Raw genomic sequence first — 17,816 nt, 5'->3', positions numbered from 1 at the left:
GCTTGATCAGATGCAAGTGGATGAGGCGGGGGGCTGGTCTACAAAACGGGAGAATAATTCTTCTATATGAAACCTGCTGTACTCTATCACATTTGGGATTTCCTGCAGGAATAAAGGTAGAAGACGCATATTCCTGAGGTATTTATTCATGTTATTGCTCGTTTTTTGGAGGGTTTTCATTCTGTGATAATGCTTGGCTTCCGGGATTTCATGTGGGTGAAAAGAAAGGAGAAAAAAAACAAAAACAAAAAAAAAACACTGTACATTAAACGGAAAGCATCGGTGCATGAGGCTTATGCAGATCTATAGCACGATGAACATTGATGTATTTAGCTGTGATGGTGAAGCATTGCTGTGTGTCTGTTGTTTTTAAATGGACTCCCTTTTGATGTGATGAATTAAACAGCCACGCTAACACTGTGGACTGTTGACATGTTTGCTTGGGTTTGATGCCGTTATCTTTAGCCATGGCTTGATGGCTCCTGTTGGGAAAGGTATAGGATGCCGGCATGCTCTCTCGTGCTCTCTCTCTCTCTCTCTCTCTCTCTCTCTCTCTCTCTCTCTCTCTCTCTCTCTCTCTCTCTCTCTCTCTCTCTTTCTCTTTCTCTGTCTCTCTCTCTCCTGTCCCCTACCCCCCTCCCTCCCTCTGGCTTCTGGGTTTCTGCAGCTCTCTTTAAATGGAAGATTTAAAGCATTTTTTTTCTTTGCCTGCTTGCCTTTGGTAAAGGAGCTTTTACTGAAAGAAAAAAAAATCTCGAGCATCTTTAAAGTATTTTTGTAAGGTTTCTGGATAATTAAGCTTTGAATTGTGTTTTGTAGCCTGTAGTGGTTTTCTTTTTTGCCTGTGTCCCACCCCCCCTCCCCTGAAACATTTACGAATAAAGCTGAGGCTCAGCTGTAGAAAATGGAGAACAGTGGAGGCTATAAAGGATGGCCTGTTGTGATGGGCTTCATTGTGTTGCCCCCCCCCCCCTCTTCATGAGCGCTGCACGGCGAGCACACTTGGTCTGTCACAACTCTGCCCTGTTCCTGCACAAAACAGGTTCACCACATCGATGGGGCCAGAGGGAGGCTGAGTCTCAACCCGTGGGAGTGAAGAATTAACCTGAATTGGGGGAATATGTAGGCTGGAAATTGCTGGAAATTACAGACTTTATTGTAGATTGTCTGGAGGGATTAACCCCTTCACAGGACAGATGGTTTTCTGCCTGTGGTTTGTGAGGGACTCCAGCCCCCCCCCGCCCTAGCTTGCTGATGCTAACATGCCGATAAGCAAGGGTTCCACTTTGTGGTAAATCAATACAATCCACAGCCTTCCCATACATCAAAACCATAACACATTGTGAACACCATAGACAGAATGGATTCAGGAGATCCAGACAGACCTGACCTCTTTTTTGGGCTTATCTTTGCCTTTCTTCATGTACATTTGTATGCATGTATGAATTTAATTTATATAACATTTAACAGAATGTAATGAATTGCACATTTTTATGAAAGGACTGATAGCTTTCTTTTATACTTTGGATCTGTAATTGTATTTAATTTTCTAGAGGGGCATGGGGTTACATTCAATATATATATATATAGTTTTGTTTGTTTTTTTGAGGATTCTGAGATCATGTTAAAATTGCATAATGTCATTGGATGAGTAGCTATACCCAATCATGAAACAAAATCAGCACTCCGGGGGTTAAGTGTGGCAGATGTTTGAGCGAGCAGGCTTTTGTAAGACAATGTATTGTACCTTCCAGACTACAGACTGCAAAGAAAGTTTTACAAATGGTATATGGCTTCCCTGGTAAAAAAAAAAAAAAAAAAAAAAAAAAATACAAGATGTTTCCAGAATTTCCCCACATAAAGGAAAAGTGTATATTACAAATGCAAAAAAATATATAAAAAGTCATTTTAAAAAGGGACTGTATAGTACATAACTATTTAAATACATGTACAATTATCAACATTTAGCATTGTTTCAATATTAAAATAGATCAATCTCTTTAAATACCTTGTACTATACCCTTGTGACGTACGATAACTGAGATATGTGACAAGTCATTTTACTGTTCACAAAACACACATTACAATGCCTACATTACAGATTTGGTGCTTTTTTAGTCTTGTTAGTTAATATAAAATATCTAATTGGGTCCTCTATCATGTTGAAAGGTAATCAGAGTACATGCTCCAAAGAGAAAATAAAATGTCTTCCATACTCTCGATTCAGATCTTATATTTCCATGTGAACCAAAAAAAAGGGTCATGGTAGGTCAACGGTAAATTGTGGAAAGCAAAAGACATTAGCTATCAATCTTGTGTGTTTATCAGAGGAAGAGGAAGAGAGAGAGTTCACCTTTTCTTTCCCCTATTCCACTGAACTGGAATAGGCTGTGTAAATATTTTGGATTATTAAAAAGAAGAAAAAACAGTTAATGTGATGTTTTGTGTGTGTGTGTTTGTGTGTGTGTATATATATATATATATATATATATATATATATATATATATATATATATATATATATATATATATGTGAAATATGTCTGTGTATGTTGATATTGATGATATTGAAAGACATACCTGCCTTGTTCTTTTAAAGTTACATTACTTCTATGAATACAACCATTTCTGTGTCACAATGCAGCATTGTTAAGACATTGTCAATTTTGCAGCCTAACTGAGTTATCCCAAATCTGACTTGAGGAGAACATAATTGCACTTTCCCAATTGACTTATTCAGCAATATTAATCATGAGCATAATCTATCACATGTAGAAGCATGTTGATCAAATCCTCAGCTTCATCACGAAGTGGCAAGGATTTTATGTTTTTTCTTTTGCAGCTTTGCTGGAACAGTGCATGTGAGTTATTTGTTTGACATTTTTAAGTCTTAAAATATTTTGTCTGCAAAACAGCAGCCCCATTCTCAGTCACTGGAGATAATTGAATTTGCATAAAGTAAGGAGAAACCTAAGAGCTTTTCTTTTAGAGGCAGGCCTCATCTCTCATTGTGCTGTAGTTTTGCTTGTCTGCATTGAGCATTCAGTGAACGTTGAGTGGTACAAGCAGCCAGAGTTACACTGCATACTCTCTGGATCATAGTCATGAAATATTAAATCAAGCATTTGAAGATAACATCTTCCTCCTAACTTGAAATAAACATATTTTCTGTAAAGAAAGAAAAGCTTGTGTGTATGTGAAAATAGATAGATGAGAGAGAGATGTAGAGAGGGATTATTTATATGATAATATTGTATGAAAACATTTCACTGAAAACCGTTTTCTTTCATTTCGTTATTGGTTAGGTTCATTAACCATTATTTATTTCTAAATCGTGCACTTAAATCGGAAAACCATTGGGGCCTGCACTGTCCTCTGGATTGGTTTTATTGGTTATTACATTTTTTGAGATTCTCATCACTAGACAATATGATCGGGGGTTCTGGGCCAAAAACATGGCTAGAATGCACTCTTGCTATATTTGTGTTTTACATTATAATTGTAAGTATTTATATATTCAGTCTTCTTTCAATTCATTATTTTACTTCTTAGGATTAATGCTTTAATTTTAAGCCATCATACTACATATGTTTATACTTACAAATAGTTCTGTTGGCTTAGAAAGCATTACCTCTTCATAACCCATATCTTTAATTGCTGTCTGTGTCTCTGGTTAATTCTTGCCTTCTCATTATCTTATGGTTGTAGTTGTTCCAAAGTGTTAGTTTTGTCTATTCCAGTCCTACTGCTGCAGAACCATTCAAATATCAGCTTAGTCAAGCCTGGCGTTTCTATCTCCCTGCAGCGACATTAACGTTTAATATAGAATACAGACATAAATCATTTAAACACACAAGTAAAGAGATAATCAAGATTGGAATAAACGGAATGGTAAGATAAAAGAGGCCTTTAACATAAACTGTCTGAAGAATAAATCATGAAATTGGTAATTGGTATTGGAAATCCATGCTTTTCTTAATATAATTTGGCACCATGCACCTAGATATATCTATGATAAAACAAATAATTAACAAAGCTGTCCATTTTAGTTTGGAATTCATACCATGACACAGAATAATACAGTTCAGTGTTCCCAGTAGATTACACCATAGTCAAAGGGTGTGTTTGTGGCAGATAACATTTTTACTCAATCAAACTCTTATTAGGAGATTTTACAGGAGTTAAAACAATAAAATAAAACATACATACATGTTAATAAAACAAACAACGAAAAAGAGAACCTCTGTGCTGCTACGTCTCTAATATATAGCTGTGTGTCACTTGAAAGATGAGCATTTTATTATTGATATGTTGTCCTTTCTCCAGTATCATGCTATATGAACCATGATTTTCTGTTAAAGGCCTCGTTCCTCATTTTACCAATGATATTGCAAACCTATGAAACCCTGAAATGTCATTAGAGGCTGTCGGCCCTGGGCCTCACTTTCATTTTTGGAGCATTCACGTATAAGATAAGGTGGCCTTGGGCCCACTCAAATTTCAAGTGTGAATGGGGTCATAGTGTCTTTTGGTATTTTTCAAATAAAGGACTCTCATCTGACCTTTCAGAAAGGCCAGTAAGGATGCTTTGGTAGGAAATAGCAGGGGTCCTTCAGTTGAACAGGTGGAGTTCACAAAGCATGTTATACCGAATTATTGCATTCAGAATGTGTAACAAAATTGATTATAACAGCACTGACAATTAAGTACTGACCAAATTAGAAATATGAGCAACTATATTTCAACTCCATTCTGAAACTCTTGATATTCAATTCAATTCAATTTACCTGCTTCACATGTTTTCATTAACACTGGTAGTATTGCTACCACCATATAAGCCTCATTAGGTAGTGCTATGTAACAAGTGCCAAAACTAAATACCTCTGAGGAAATGTGTACTTCAAAATCAGAAACAAATACTAAATGTATGTGGTATGAGGATATAAAATGGATGCACGCACCTTATACTCTTTGAGCAATGTGAAAAACATATAGCAGTTCATACAAATAATTTAATAAAAGTGTCTGTTAAGAATATTTTGTATTTTTAAGAGCCACTGCCTTTTCAGAGCTTCTTCAAATAACGCTTTGCTATAATTTGTAATTTCCTATACTTATATTCTGAGAATAATAGAAACCATTTCTCAAATTAGACCTAACACATGTCACTAGCTGCTTTAAAGGTCAGTGCTGAGCAGTGCAAGGCATTTATATTAATCATTTTTACTCAATTGGTCCCTGTGCCTTCGAGACGAGGTGGCCAGGACTTAAGCACAACAGTTTCATAATATAGCTGGAGTTTACTTGATCCTTCACCCCGAGATAACAAGTGTGTCAGACTTATCAGCCAGGTGTCACTGCAGGCCACGGTTTTCCTTTCACACCATCCTAGGAGAGTCTTGCACTGCAGTCTGTTGCACTCAACCTCTCATTTTTGTCTGCATTTTTGGTGACCATGGAACTCGGTGATGATTAATTATACCAAAAATTAGGTTTTTGCAGTATTTGTTTGTATTACCCTTTTCTTTTCCTAGAAGACCCATTATCTTTTATGACATGGGGCTAGAGTCCAGAATGGAAAAGCAACCTCAATTCCATTCAGTTAATTCCCTCTCCTTTATAGCAGCAGACCAAGAGAACATTGTGTCCACAGTATTTTTCATTTGGTTCAACCACAATGGGAGTCATGCACAGATTGCTGGCGTGTTACCTACATTTGCCAGCTTTACTCATAAACATTAGGTATGTTGCCCTGGCCGTTTCATTTTCTGAGGTGAGGAGGCGGGTGGGGATTGTCCCTGGTGACCCCAACATAGAAAGTGTCCAGTGAGGCCAAGCTGTGTCTGTGTCCCCTACTTTAAGCTTCATTAACGCATTGCTAAAATGTTTAATTATAATAGCTATGTAATGGTTGCCCCTTTATTATTATTATTATTATTATTATTATTATTATTATTATTTGTTGGATTTATGTATCGTTTGATTTGTTCTGTATTCTGCTGGTGAATAAGAAAAACACCAAAAAACAAAACATGACAATAGAAAGTAAAAGCAAAATGTAACAAAACGTCTTGCTTAGCAGACAAGATATTGGGATAATAAGAAATCTTCTGTAGGTAGGTCAGCATAGACGAAGAGTATAGAAAATGTACAGGCTTGTTGAAATACATCATAGTAAATGATTGCAGCTTGTTTCTGTAAATATGGTAGAGAAACAAAACCCCAAAGTGCCCTTGTCGTGAGGTTTGAATGTAGGTCACAGCTGAAATTCAAACTCATGACTCCAGGGACTTGTGACATCAGTCTTTAGCTCCTGTGTTTTAAGAACCAAGTGGAAATAAACTGATTTTCACATGTTGCTATTTATAGTCATCGGCAATTTGTTTGTGTAGCACAATTAAAGGTTATGTTTTTTCTTTGTTTGCCCTAGAATATGTGCTGTATCTTACATTAGCTAAGTCTAAAGCATGCATAATGGCTTAACTAAGACTTGGGAATCTGGGATCTAGGCTATTTCACAGTTTTCTGAAGATATGATTTGGACAGTTCAATCAATATATAACAAATCCATTTGAAATGACTTTCAGGCAATACAATATTCAGAGGATTTCCTTAAGTTAAGATGATAGAAAAGATGACTGAAAATCATTTGAGGATCATTTGAAATACATTAACACCCTCAAATGATATAGCTGTGATTTATTACAATCCCCTTCTCTCTTCTTTGTTTTCCCTCTTTTTACTTTTATGGTATACAATAACTCAAATGTGGCCCAAAGAAAGTCAATATGAATTCTATCAGATAAAGTTTGTTAGTTTTTTATTCGCTCAAGGCCTCTGTGTTTTCGTAGGGAGGATGTTTCGGTAAATTTAGGACACGTACTCTACGGAAGTGGAAACCTAGATGGTAAAATGTTGCTTCTGAAGAGAACATAACCTAAAAACAATACTCAAGACATTGCATTGTTTGAAGGTCGAAATGTAGCTTTGTCTAGGAAAAAAGCAAAACGCATCTATTTGGGCCCTCACATATATTGATACTGTATATTGTACACATATATGTAAATAATATTAAACAAGCAACAGAAAACCCTGTTAGCTGATGGTGATCTGTTGTGTTTAAGGGAAGAGAAGGTCAAAAGTGTTAAAGAAAGTCTTTCTAAATGAGAATTGTCAAACATCTGGTTTGACACCCTGCTGACTTTCATACCCCTTGGAGGTTCGTAGATCCATTTTTGTTATTCAAGTGTGGGCCATGTATAATGATGTGAGATCTATTTTCCTAATTTCTCACATGACATATGTTGGGGGACATGTACCGCTTCACAGGAAAGAAAGGTTGGCCATTGTTTGCAAGTCAAACAAAATAGTTGCCTGATTTATATATATACAAAAGTGACCTCAGTTTCCTTTTAGGCACCCTCCTTTGTGTGTAACACCTTTTCAAAGAATGCATGAACAATGATCAGAAGGTAACACGTGGGCTTGTATAACCACCTACTTCTTTTTCTCTGAAACTTGATTCTACCACCGAATCCACACCTCAGCACTACAGCATTACAAACATTGCACCTTAGAAAGCACACAACAGGAAAGGATTAAGCTTCCTGAGGCAGGAGAGGAAATAAACACTTGTTTTTGGTCCTGTGTAAGTGGAGTTTGAGCATGCGTAATAAAAGCTAAACAATGGTGAAGGATTAAGTGCATTCTGGGTGCACTTTGTATTTCTGATACGCAAATAAAGATTAATTGTCTTTTAAAAATATAGGGACGCATCAGGGCCACATTACATTCTTCTACAGCGTCTGAAGTATTAAAATGCTCTTGAAGCCCTAATGTGGAAATCCAGATCTCCTCGTACACGTACAACATGCTCACAAAGCTTCCTGACAGAAGGCGTTGAATGCTCTGCAGGTCTGAGCCGAGAGACGGTACAGCTCGAGCCGGGTCTCTGCAGCAGCCTTTCGAACAATCGCTGCATCGCCCGGGCTTGCACTGCTGATGTTGATTTATTCTGATACACTGCTGCTCTTTTTGGAAAAGAAAACCTGCTCCCTTGATACAGACGGAGGAGCGAAACACAGAGGCATCCATTAGATAGTACAGGGCACATCTAGGACACCGTCTCCTAATTCTGCTCTCTAGCAATGCGATGCAGGGATTTCAGGAGTCTGATTAGGGTTGAGAGTGGTGTGTGTTTGAAAGAGGTTTTAAATGCCCATTAGGTGATTGTTTTTCTTTTTGCTGCTCAGGATCATGGCGCTGCTCTGGCTCTCTCTCATCTCTGCCATTTGGCTGCGGCCCCCAGTAGTTAGTCGACAGCAGCTGACAATTGATGTCGAGGCTGGGAGCAAACAGCTGCTGATTTGATGATTAGTGTTTCTACTCCTAACCTTTGGAGCATTACAAGAATATTTATGCACCTAGTCACGTTTAATGGCATTTGCTGCAGCAGTTTCCCATGGACAATAGAATTGGCATAGCTGTATGGTGTTGTAGTGCTCACCTCTGCATTTTCCTGTGCCATTTTGTTTCACTGAGGAGAACAAAAAACAAAAAACATTGCTTTTATGAACAATAACAAACATAAGGAAAAGCAAAGATCCTCCCAATTCATAGTAGGAGAGGCAGTGTTAGAGGAAGCTTACAGTTCTTTCCATGCAGGATGTTTTCCATTTAAATGTTGTCAGGTTTGGCTCTTATTAATTTCACAGACTAGTATCACATGTGGGCTAATTACTATGCAGATAAGGAAGTTCTGACAGCTTGGTAGTATAATTACTTCACATTGAACCTAACTGGGAATGGGAGTTATTACTAGAGATGTTCTCCAGGGACGAATAAGATGTCTTTTGTTATGGCTGAACTGCAAACAGGAAGGAATAGTAATCAGCAGGCATTTTAACATGTAGTTTTATCAACATTCAAAGCTAATATTTGAAATTAAATATAAATAGTTTTTTACCAAAATAATAGGGATTTCATGATTCCTGTCACACATTAGACATCAAATCGAATTTGCTTCATCATGTTTTCTTTAAAGAATGTGTCAAGTATTGTTGTTCCATCATTTGTTTAAGTTTAAAGGTTTAAAAATGGCAAGCCACCTCATAGATGTAGACCCATATTATAAATACACATACATATATGTTAAATCATGTAATATACCACCCCTGTTGTTTAAAGGTTAAATTTATATCAAATACAAATCTGAAGCTTTTAATTTACTTTTGTTAAATGTGGCATCTCTCCACTTTTTTGTTCCTTAGGAAATGCAGATGTTAACATAGCAAGATGGTTTTATGCATATGGCTTTTGAAGGGAAGGGGAGTGAAACAACTTTCTGGGGTGAACAATTTTAAGTCTTAATTGAAATGGATGTTAGAAAGAAGCCTTAAAAAAATTGCTTGGGTTGGTCTTCATTTCGGTTTTATTTTGGTAGTGATGTTCAAATATACAGAGGATAACATATTTGAAATAAGGCTTTGGATGTCTCAATGTATTGGAGCAGTACAGGGAAAACTAAAGAGCAAGTTGTTATGAAGCACTGATGTTACTGTTATGTGTTTCGAGGTTAAGGCCTTGTTTGTTGGCCAGAGGGACAGTTTGGGTTGTTGGGTGGTGCAGGCCTCTCACCAAGCAGGTGGTCAATGCTCTCAGGGGACAGATGCCCATGAGAACAGAGCAAGAGTCGGGGAACATTTAAAAAACATCAGATTTTTGATTGATTGTAGGTAGCTGGCGGAGTTAACAGAAATCGACGTGGTAACAATGGAGTGAGATCCTAAAGACTTCATTCTGAAGCACGTAACCACTCTTGTAAAATATAAGATATTGTCCTTGCCATTCAAAACCAAGAAGAAAAAAAAAATGTGAGTCCTTTATTTGGAAACCCAAAGTAATTCAAAAATAAATAAATAAGTAAACACATGCAGAGTAAGGTTACATTTTTTATTGTTCCAGATCATTTTTTTCTCCATAAAATACTTTTTAAGGGAAAAGTAGATTTTCCTACAATTTTACGTTCCACAAAAGAAAGTATTTTCCATTTTCATTTCACAAGAGGCCTGTGACGTGGCTTAACTTCGATTAAACACATGCTTTTGGATCCCATTGGTACTCAAAACCCATGCTTAATTATATTTTTTATTATGTTTTACAATGGCTTGTTGGTCTGGAATCAAGGTGTAATTATGACATAGGAATGGTTCGTGAAGGTTTTATATAATACCTTGTGTGGTTTTGCTAAATATAGCTGTTATAGCTCAGCAGTTTGTTAGTAGTGTTTATTGTGTTCCTTGAAAGAAAAATGCTCAAGAATGTTGCTTAAATTTGAAGCTAAAGACCACATGGGTCATGTTTTTAGCCCTTGAAGGCTTAATCATGTTTTCTTGAACTGTAAAGTACTCTTTCAATCAAACCGGTATCATTTTGATGGAATGATATGGAATTTAAATATTGTTCTTAATGGCAGAAATTATACTGTGGCGATACTATAATAAGCCATAGCTTGTATCACATAAAAAATCTGATGTTAACTAATATCCACAGAGCCATTTATCAATAAACAAAAAAGTGAGCTAATGGTCTTTATTCTCTGACAGTGCAGTAGTTTGGGGATCACAAATCTTAAAAATGAAAAGGTGTTTTTAAAACTTTTGAACATGGAGAATAAGTGGAGAATTACTTAAAAGACAGGGTAGCTACATAGGAAAGGACAAAAGTAGAGTGATCTGTTGCCACAGTACAATGTCACATATTCCTTAGATTATTCCCACAAATGGAGGACTTTGTTATAGTTGTAGTTTTTTCCCTTGGTAACACCAGACAAAACAGAAATGAAAAAAAAAAAAAATCAACACAAAAAGTTAAATGATTTTATATTTAATAATTAGCATCCAAATGTTATATGTAATAGTTATTTTATAAATAAAGAGTTTGTTTCCCCCTTTCTATACACTACATGTCATTATGCACTGTTTCAGTCATGGATCAACAGATGTTTCTAATCAGCAAATTGTTTAGTAATGCTCCTTCAAACAATATATAAACCTTTCATCACTGCCTTCAGATAACTCATGTGTGTCCTGGAGAAGCCTAGCATGCATTAATGATTGTAATTCATCAGCTCATCTTAATTGATTGCTAATGACAAATGATAAGATTACTTGCCGTGCTCACTTTGTATTATAAATAATAATTCACTTATCGATCTTAAAAGTGTTGCACACGTCTGGTAACTTTTTCCCTCCAATTATTGACCAACATCAGGAAAGCAGATTAGGTTCCTTCAGTCTAAATATCACAGCAGAGCCTAAATACGCAATAGATTTCATTAGAAGTCTGTACTTTCAGAATGAAACTGCTGAGCAGGTTTGCTAAACTAGAACTAGACTAGTGATATACTTCAGTATTTATACTTAGCAGGGTTTTGATGAAGTACGATATTAGATTCATTCGTTTTAAATGTTATATTTTGGATTTGCTGAATATGACTCCCAGGATGAGGCAGAAACAGACACTTTTTCAATTCACAAATTTTGGTGAATTATGTTAAGTTGTAACCATTAATCCTAACTTCCCATTTGTGTAGTGCGTGAACAGTAGGTCATGCAGTAACCTTTGGCCTTGTTGTGCACCTCCTGCCCGATTTTAATTTTAGGTATTTTTTGTATTCATATCATATTGTGTTTTCTTCATGACTTTGTTATTTTTGCTTATATTATTTACCTTCCTATTACAACTGTTTCATCAATGGGCCTGTGTGACACAAATGTACTTCCCCCTAACTAATCAGCTCCATTCTGTTGTCTGTTGTTCATCAATAAGTCCATTCTGTTGAATTTCTCCTGTATGCCAGTTTCTAGCTGACTTAGTGGAACTTGGTCTCTGCAGTTCACTGCTAAAGTTGATTTCAGAGGCGTTCAATGGGATTGAGGTCAGGAGTGTGAGTAGGCCATTGAATGGTTTCAGTGTTCTTTGAATGACTTACACTACAAGCTTTGCAGCATTGTGCATTATTAATGTCATAGGTGTACAGTTCCTCCATAAACTTCCATCAATGCTGTTGTCCAGAATATCAGGAATTTACCTTTAAAGAGTACACAACCTAAATTCCCTTTGGAGAGATACTTTCCCCATCTTTTTGAGAGATATAGTTATCCAGTTCTAATTTATTCAACAGAAAATGTTGCATGTATAAAAAACATAAAAGAGAGAGAGAGAAAGGAAACAATCCAGTGCATCATTAACTTTTCATGTTATTATATATATATATATATATAATTTCATGATTATTAGTATTGTTTTCATATTAGGTATAAAAGTTAGACTGGAGCTGAAGTTTAATGTAGCTGGTCCATAAGTTAAACTAATTATTTGAGCAGAAAACGCACACACAAATCCCATTAACTTTGTTGCAGATGTGCAGGTGTTAGTCTCGTGTGAGGTCAAGCCCAGAAGAAGGACAGTCCATTGTTCTGTAGTTAAGGAATATACTGTAGTTCATTTAGAATTAGTCTCTTTACCACTATTGACATCACTAGTTCTTTGTGTGGGTTGAGCATTAATTATCTCATTTGTCCGGCTGGAGTTTCAGTTTGGCATTTGATCAACATTTTGTCTTGGCCTGGGAAAACTGTGTGGGTCTGTATATCCTGTTTTTTTGTCACTGAAACATTGTTTCTGAAATTAATCTACAACATGCCCGTGCCATATGGAATAAAGCTTACTTTCTCAATCATTTAGCAAATAAAAACCTATAACTACAGCTTATTTGTATATTCATGCATTCCACTTGTTGTCATTAAAAAGCCCCAGCATTATAAACTGTTGCCCTTAAAACAACTTCATATTTACAAAGATCAGAAGTGCACCGTTTGTGCTGCAACAGTGTTGTTCAGGGTATTCTGATGTATTCTAATGAAGGTAGTGATGAAGTAGCAGGTAATCATATGCTGAAAGAGAGGCGAGATCAACAGGTAAAGATTTTCCATACAGTCACTCATTTTATAATGCTTTTACAACTTTTACAACACTGCCCAGTGGATAATTGTTTTGTTTGTTTAATTTTGGTTTCATAGCTTTTAAGTTATGCTTTCAACAATTTTATTTTATGTATTTTTAACATTACTAAATCCCTGAATATCTGGAAGTTCAGAAACTGGTTCAATGGATTAGCTGGTTCAATACCTCTGACATCATGAAATCATGAATATACACCTAGACATTATTATGTAGGTTTTATGTAAATCATACCTCTATGTGTATGTATTTCAGTTTCCCCCTGCAAAAAGCAGAAGGGGCATGTTGGTGTTATAGTCTGTTATTTGCAGTTGAGGCAGTGAGGAGTTGTATAACGTAAGACAAAAGTACATGATATTTTGCAATATGATTCTTCCAGACTGAACCATCTGTTCACTCACAAGCTATGATCATTTTAGTGTTTCATCTTCATTTTCCTTCTTTTAGCTACTGTATGGTCCAACTCCCAGTTTCTGAGTCAGAAATTAGTTCGTTCAGAGCATTAGGTGTAATGCTTATGTCCAGTGTACATCTACAACACAATGGCAGATTAGTGGTCAACAGATAAAAAGATCTATGGGTCAATGTGAGTGGAGTGTCCATATCTTCGCCAGGACACTCATAAACCTTACTGTGACAAAGCAGTGAAGGTCAAGGCATAGGAGGATTTAAAGACAGCCCTGGAATATATCCATAGTACTAATAAAATACATCAGCTTGCCCATGCTCTCTCTCTAACACTCGTTGTAAGTACAGACAGTGGAACCCAGGAGTATTGACATTGACACCCTGCTATTTGTTTAACAAATGCTCTTAAGGATACGTCACTTCCTGCAATCAAATGGAGAGTGAGATTTGGAATTCGTCAGGGGTCTGTGACTAATTAAAGACTTTATAGGAAGGTTTGTTTGCAAAACATTGACAGTTTTCTCTTGATTAATGCATATGATAAGAATGGTTTAATTAGCTATATTAATTAAACTAAATTAATCTCCAACAATAATTGTTTTGAATAACTTGTATGAATGCCTGTGAGTTCAGCTATATTCTGTTGAATTCCACATGTTTGCCTTTACATGAAAACTTGTGAAACATGATGGATTATACTGATAGGTCTGGCTCTGTAACATACCAGTTGATTACTCTTCTATTAATATTATTTTGCAAGTCCCGAAGATGCTCCAAGGCCTCTTTTAGTACAAGTATACAATTTTAATTTTGGAATTATTTTTATTCCCAGTTGGTTATTCTGCAGGTATAAGCTACATAGTGTTCTTGGCCATTCATTTACACTTTCAATTATGTTTTAACTCTATTAGTAGAGCCCTGATGTTGTATATGTGATGTCTGTGCTCCCAAGCTAATGACACAAGAACGAATACCCTTGTGGGCAGCAGAGATTAAATAATAGCTACTAAAATAAGAAAACTCAACACCACATTGCAAATGATATCACTTATGTGGGCTTTTTTTCACAGCCACTGCATACAAATGCTATATAGTACTAGGCCCGAAAGGTGTAACATGAATTATTACAGCCTACTCCAGGTAGGCATTGGCCATGAATTCCATGTTCTGCCATCTGTTACCGTTCCTCTGGCTAAAACACAATTTTTTCACGACATCTTTAATATAAGATATTTCTGCACAGAGATATTTCTTCCTAAGATGTTTTTATATGTTTAATATAGTCCAGGGTCAGTCATGGGTTGAGTGAATCATCAGTGATGCACAAGAAACTCAAATCAGTTAAATTTGTGTGCCATGCATCTTATATCTGACATTAAAATTAACACATCCCATCAAACCCCAAGTAAAAGACCCAGAGAACCGTGTTTTTACGCCTCCAAAGAGACACCAGATATGTCTCCATCCAGGCTTCTACAACAACATGTACATGTTTCAGTTCAGCACAGTTCCAAATTAATTTTCTACCAAACATATCTAGCTGCACAAGAAAGGCACGGATTGTAATGGGTAAAGAAAGAGTGTTTTGTCTTCAAATCATCCCAAATTTGTAAGATACTTGAAATCAGGGTTTATTCTCTTTGCATTTCCTCCTTTTCCCTCAAGGTAACCAGCAATTATGTAAAATTATTTGAATGTTCTCTTCCATTGTATACTTAATTGGTACCATTACTTTTGATTGTGCAAGACTTGGAAAAAATATGTATTATTTATTGTTGCTGTCATTTGAATGGCTACTGAGAAAAAAATTGAAAACAATCTTTCATCTTCTAGAACTTTTGTATCAGCCTTTTTTATCACATATGTGGAATGATTAAGAGATTGACAAGCCTGTGGAGAACATGCTGTATTGAATTTTCGCTCAATACAGAACTTCTTTCCAGCATGTTTCTTTTCAAAATCTCCCATCCATGTTTCTTTTGTGCTGTTGCTCTGTTTTAGGATCCCCCGCCAGACACACACTTATCTTGAAAGTTTCAATGCTGTGCATCTTAAAATTCCTTAAAAACAGCAACAAATGCTCAGGAGAGTTTGGACTGATCATGAAAGCTGTTCGATACAGTACAAAGGCTTTTTTATTTTTTAGTTTCTAGCTTAAGATCCAGCATGTGTCAGTCCCACACCAAACTGCCAGAAGACCTCCGCTTGCAGGAGTCCTGATTAAGGAGTGACATCATAGGCACATTTCCATGGCCACCCATCTTCTGACCACTTTTGTCAAATTTATCTTGAGCCCACTTCTCCATCTATTTTGTAATATTTGTTTTAGCATTTGTAAGAAAAATGGAAAGTTCCCTACATGTATTAATTAGTTCTCCAAAGGACAGCTAGAGTACAAAATGAGTACGCAATGCTCTTAAATGACTGTACCATGATTTACAGCTGTTAAGATTAAGCTTTAATTTGTTTACATTTTTATGTTTTTAATGTGACTTTGAATCTAAATTCTTCCTTCTGTTTGTAGTCAGTGAATTAGTTCATTCATACTTTGTCCCCCACAACTTTCCACTGCTCAGGTGTAGGTACTACTTCAAGTCTGACTGATAAAGGCATCCAAGTGCAGCATAACTTTTGGTTTGTTTTTGAAGGTTCCTTTAATTAAAAAAAGCAAGAACTAATTATAAACACTATGGCATTTGCTCTCCCTGAATTTTCAATTTGCATTTACACTGCATGTAGATGTTTCCTATTCTATGTTCTGCTTTACCAAACCCAAAGTTTGATTTATTTTTAAATCCACAGTCTGCATTCAGTGTTTCTGTTTTATTAAAAAAGATATAAAAAGATGCCTGGATTATAGAATGAAATTAACTACAACATGACGCCATTTTGATTGGTAACTAGAACCTTTTTTCTTTTCTGCAGTGCGTGTAGTGTGAGATGCATCTAAATTCATAGTGAGCGTAGCTTGTAATCATTGTTCTTGTCCCAGATGGTTTATGAAAACCTTTTGGAAAGCCATCTGCCAGGCGTGTGTCCAGCCGTCATCTTGTCACTCCAGTGAGAGGAGGAAGGCGGCGGTTTTTTTTTTGTTTTTTTTTTCATGGGATTGAATATCCACTGACAACAATTGCTTAAGTCAGAGGCTTTCTTCTTGGTGAATGACCTTTGCAGAATAAAGGCTTTAAATATGGTCAGGACAAACCTTTTCTTTACCATTTGTAGGTTTAAAATAGAGAATGTCTGAAAAGTGTGTCTTCGACGGACAAGGTGGATTTGGTGTAGTCTTTTACATGGAAACAATCTTATTTTGTAGAATTCTTAAATCTATAGAGCAATGGATTTGTGTTTGATGGTGCAAGGAATGACAAAATATGGCATCTACACAGTTTTGTTGCACAGTACAGGGAACTGTGAGATTGGTCTGAATTCAACTTGAGGACAGGAACCAGGCTGTAATTGCTACATCATGCAGAAAGATTAATCTTCACAAGGTTGACTGTTCAGTGAGAGAGCAAAAAAATCTTGTCAACAGTGCCTCTGATTCACAGTGGCTCTGTGAGGAGGCATTTGACACTGCCTAATTGTCTTTTTAAAATTCTAATTAGAAAAGGTGTGTTATAAACAAATACAGTTCATACATTTTAAGGAGTCGTGTCCCCCCCCCCCCCCCACAAGATTTTTATCACATTGGAAAAATGCATTTTAGTTGTGGAAATCATCCCTGGACTTCTCAGAGGTTGTGGGGGGGGGGGGGGGGGGGCATCAGTCAGCCTTCAGTACACAATATTTAATATTACAGTGTGATAACAGGTTACCCTGAATGAGCCATAAAATGGTTTAAGAAAAAACAGACACTTATTGTCAGACTGCCAGGAGCCATTAGCACATTGTGTAAGCAGTCATTTGCAAGGCAGATTTTAACTTTTTTTTTTTTTCTTACATTTGAAAATATACTGTGAATTCCTTTGAATCATGTCTGTTCTCTTACAAATTTTTATATAGGTTTATAATATATGCCTGTGTGTATATCTGCTATAACTACTGTGCTATATTATCATCACAATCGATCAACAATCAGTAAAACACACACACACACACACACACACACACACACACACACCTTTTAATAAGTCAGGGCTGTAGGTAGTTTACTGCAAAAATTTGGCATTCTTCTCCATCCACCACTGACTAACGGACACAGCAGTCAGACGCTGTCATGCTGATAGTCATAAAGGCCTGTAAAACGGACTCAAAGCAGGGAGTACAGCACTGTCCAATAAAGCAAGAATGGCCAGGCATTCATTTCTCATGCCATTAAATTTAAAGGAGCCAGCTCAGGAAAATAACTGTTCAAGTAGTATTCTTTCTTCCACTACTTGGTT

The 17,816-nt window shown here is 36.4% G+C and overlaps 1 protein-coding gene across 12 annotated transcripts in view; it reads left to right on the top strand.

Moving 5' to 3' along the window:
- Window positions 1-17,816, top strand: part of magi1b (membrane associated guanylate kinase, WW and PDZ domain containing 1b) — a 158,007-nt gene that overhangs the window by 92,331 nt on the left and 47,860 nt on the right. The window lies entirely within an intron of this gene.

The sequence above is a fragment of the Amia ocellicauda genome, chromosome 3 (genome assembly GCF_036373705.1).
Source record: "Amia ocellicauda isolate fAmiCal2 chromosome 3, fAmiCal2.hap1, whole genome shotgun sequence".
Taxonomy (NCBI): domain Eukaryota; kingdom Metazoa; phylum Chordata; class Actinopteri; order Amiiformes; family Amiidae; genus Amia; species Amia ocellicauda.
Note: the sequence above shows the minus strand (reverse complement) of the source record. Positions and strands in the feature narration are given on the sequence as shown.